Raw genomic sequence first — 4,290 nt, forward strand, 5'->3', positions numbered from 1 at the left:
ATATATATATATATATATACATATATATATATATTCATAATAAAGGTGGCTATGTATATATATATATGTGTGTGTGTGCATAGTACGTATTTGAATATGTTTATGCATACCAATGTGTGTGTACTTATGTATATGTATCTATATATGTGTATCCATGAATCTATGTATACGTATACATATGTATATACGTTTGTGTATACGAATGTGTGTGTACGTGTACATATATGTATGTATGTGTCTGTGCGTTATGTTATTAACGTACCTCGAGTTTTTTGTCCCTATTTCAGATATTATGACGATTGATGTGTAATAATTTCTTTAGACTAAGCAGAACACCTCAGATCTGAATGCGAAGGAGAAACGGGATGTTTTGACCTCATGCCTTTCCTAAACTGTGTTATTAACCAACCAGGAAAAATCTGGTGTGCATACACAAGTTGTGTAGCGGATTCAAACTTGTGAAGGTCTTATTTATTTCTTATAGCATTGGTCTAGAAATATTAATTCTTAATTCTAATTTTGTAGACACCATATTAAGAAGGTTTACATGATACGTCCTGGAGTGATGTCGTGAAATAATGCATTGCTTATAGGTGTAGTGTTGTAGAATAAAATAGTTTAACTATAGAGGAGAAACGGGCCAAGTTAGGAAGCATATATTCTGGTCACTGGTGGAACATATAAAAGTGTGGACCCCCTTCCTGAACCGGGTGGTGAGTTGTGTCTTTGAGCAGAGTACTACTTCTTTCCTATTTGATCCAGGCTACTCAGCGGTAAATGGGCATCAACCGAATGGTGATGCAGCCCCATCTCTAACTCTCCCTCTGCCTCTCTCCCTCTCTGTCTCTGTGTGCCTCTCTGCCTCTTTCTCTCTCTCTCTCCCTCTCCGCCATCTGCCTCTCTCTTTCTCTTTCCCTCTGCCTCTCTGCTTGTCTGCCTGTCTGTCTATCTGTCTGCCTGTCTGCCTGTCTATCTGTCTGTCTGTTTCTCTGTTTCTCTCTATCTGCCTCTCTGTCTGTCTGACTGTCTGCCTGTCTCTCTTTCTCTACCTCTCCCTTCTCCCCCTCTGACTCTCTGTCTGTCTGCCTGTCTGTCTCTGTCTTTCTCTGTCTCTCTCACTAGCTGTCACATACTCAGTGTTTTGCTGTGTCAACGACGTGATGGCTGAGAGGGTTTCTGTGCCTGTTCACCACTACACAGGCACCAAAAACAATTAGCGAAAACATGGTACATGTTACCAAGCCGTCCACACTTACGTATGACGGCTACGGCTTTCTTTTTCTATGTAAACTCAGTTTTAAAATACCAATTCGTTTTGAAACGCCACATGATATATGATCTTAAGATATATAATATACAATGTCGCGGTTTCAAAATATGCTATATATTGTCTTATTTTGTTTAGGATAAAGGATATTGTCTCTGTTTTAGGAAAAAATGTCTGGTTAATCATTTTAGAATGTAATGTGATATACTACGATGTTGTATAAAGTGTCTTGGTTTGCAAATATAATATATGGCGTCTCACTGTTTTAGAATATATAAGGTGCGGTGGGTAAATTGTAACCATTATATATTTTTAATTTCGCGCATGTGCATTGTTTGTCTTTGATTTAGTCGACTACACAGTATAGTAGGGTCAGTTGGTGACCGTCTGTGAGAAAAACAACACCCTGACGTAATTCACTCTGCCAGAAATTTAGAAAAGACATACTGTACTACTTGGCATTCGCGCCGGAAGCCCCAATACGAACAGATGGTGAACACACAGCATAACCGTTGGCTTACCGTGTCCCCAAAACATGTACCGAGAGTGATAAAAATCAAACATCTGGTCAACATCATCACTGGTGATGACATCGTTATGCTTCCATTCATCTTCCCACACGGCCTCAGACTCAACACGTCGGCCTACATCAAGTACCTGGAGGAGGTAGTACTGCTCTGGGTCAGAAGGGTGGCTGTTGGAAGGCCTTAAGTCTGGCAACAGGACTCCGCACCATATCACACAAGCAGGAGAACGTAGTTATGGCTGTAAGACAATTTCTGAAATCAAATCTTCCCTAACATTTGGCCACCTAACTTCCCAGACTGCAACCCCCTTTATTATGCGTGAGGCGAAGTTGAGCGAGAAACCAACAAAACTCCTTGTAACACCAAAGATGAACTGAAGGCAAGGATTATGGCAGCATTCGGCAACTTAAACAAGGAGACCATCCAGAAGAGTTGCAGGAGATTCCGAAGTCATCTGGAGGTTGTGGTTGAAGCCAATGGCGATTTTATTGGATAAATTTACTCTTTAGTTTTTCAAGATATTTTTACGTAATTTTGGTAAATATATCTGTTAAAATGAAATGCCAGTGTTATTTTCATTTATTCACCGCACCCAATATATTTGTACATTGGTGCCTCCTGCTTCTAAAACATGGTGTCTAACTTTTCAAAATATAATATATAGTGTCTTAGGTTTTAGACTATGATATATGATGTCTCGCTTTTTGAATAGAAACATGGCATCAAGTTTGAGAACAAAATATATGGTATCTTAGCATTAGTATAATAAATATCAATTTCAAATTTTATCACAAGGCCAGCAGTTTCTGGGAAAGGAGTAAGTCGATTACATCGATCCCAGTGTTCAACTGGTACTTATTTTATTGACCCCAAAATGAGGGAAAGGCGGAACCTGAACTGAGAACGTGAAGATGGCCGAAATGCCGGTAAGCTTTTCGCCAGGCATGTAAACGATTCTGCCAGTTCGCCGCCTCAATATAATAAATATTGCCACTAGATTTTAGAATATAACACACTATTTTGTTATTAGCGACGGAAGCAGTATTAGTTCAAATTAGTTACATGCGTATCATACTTAAAGCATATATACTGTTGAAAGCCTTCTAAACTGCAGTATTCATCTCGAGACAGCAACTGATATATTTCTGTGTTTTTTTTTTAACATTATACATCTATTTGAAATGCTTTCTCGAAACGAGTGCCACAGCTTAGAAGGCCTTCAGCTGTATACGTGCTTTAAGTATAATATACAGATCGAGATATAATACATAACACCAGACTTTCAAAATATGATGTAAAATGTCTCGGTTATAATATATGATGAATGATGTCTCAGTTTTAATATGTAATGCATAATGTTTGAGAAGAAACTAGCATCTCGGTGTTTCGCTGCAAAATCAATTTAGCATGTACTCTAACAAAACTGATCCTTTAACTCAGCGAAATTAGCCAGTCATAGAGAGGACCACTGATTTAAATACAAGATTAAAACAATACAGCACGAGTCACAGTTATGGAGATTAGAACACTCGATCCTGAAGCTCAAATGGTTCAACCATTTTATCTTTGGAATCGTTGTAATTTTTACACAACTCAGAAACGCCTGTATGGTCCAAAATATGAGGTATCGGGTTCGAATTTCCAATGGAGTATCTTTGGCATGTGTCTTCTAACATAGCCTCGGATCAATCAAAGCCTAATGAATGAAATTAAATAGACGCATTATTGCTTCACATGGTTACTACATATTATTACTTCACAACACTATTTCACATTATTTATTCACATAACTAGTTCAGATCACTGCAGTACACAACTGCTTCATATGTCTGCTTCACATGACTGCTTCACATGACTACTTCACGTTACTGCTCCATATGACTGCTTCACAACTGCTTCATATGACTGCTTCACATGACTACTTCACGTTACTGCTCCATATGACTGCTTCACAACTGCTTCACACAACCACTTCATAATGGCCACGCAACTGTTACAAATGTAGGATTTTTTCTGCGTGAGAAAATACTTTATCACTGAAGCATTGATGTTGTTGTTGGCTTTCTTTCTGGTTCTCTCCACATGCTTCAATCTATAGGAGACTATCCAATGTCGGTTTTTAAAAGGAACATTATATAATATAGTCTAGGTAACGCTAGTTCGTGAAAAGACAGGATGGCTATAGCAGGGATATCTTAGAACAATGGTCGACTCAGTAACGACTAACCTGGGGCGAAACAGCAAAATAATAACAGCAATCTACAGAAGCCCAATCTACACAAATGCATCAGCTTTAGGCTTCTCATTTAAGTTATATACAATATCTGTAATACATACCAATCAATTTTATCATATACAAAGTTACTTGGAAATGGATGCGTGGCGTCCAATTAAATAATAAAATAATTAATATATATCTATATATATATATATATGTGTGTGTGTGTGTGTGTGTTTGTGTGTGTGTGTGTGTGTGTGTGTGCATGTGTGTGTGTG

The sequence above is a fragment of the Octopus bimaculoides genome, chromosome 12 (genome assembly GCF_001194135.2).
Source record: "Octopus bimaculoides isolate UCB-OBI-ISO-001 chromosome 12, ASM119413v2, whole genome shotgun sequence".
Lineage (NCBI taxonomy): Eukaryota > Metazoa > Mollusca > Cephalopoda > Octopoda > Octopodidae > Octopus > Octopus bimaculoides.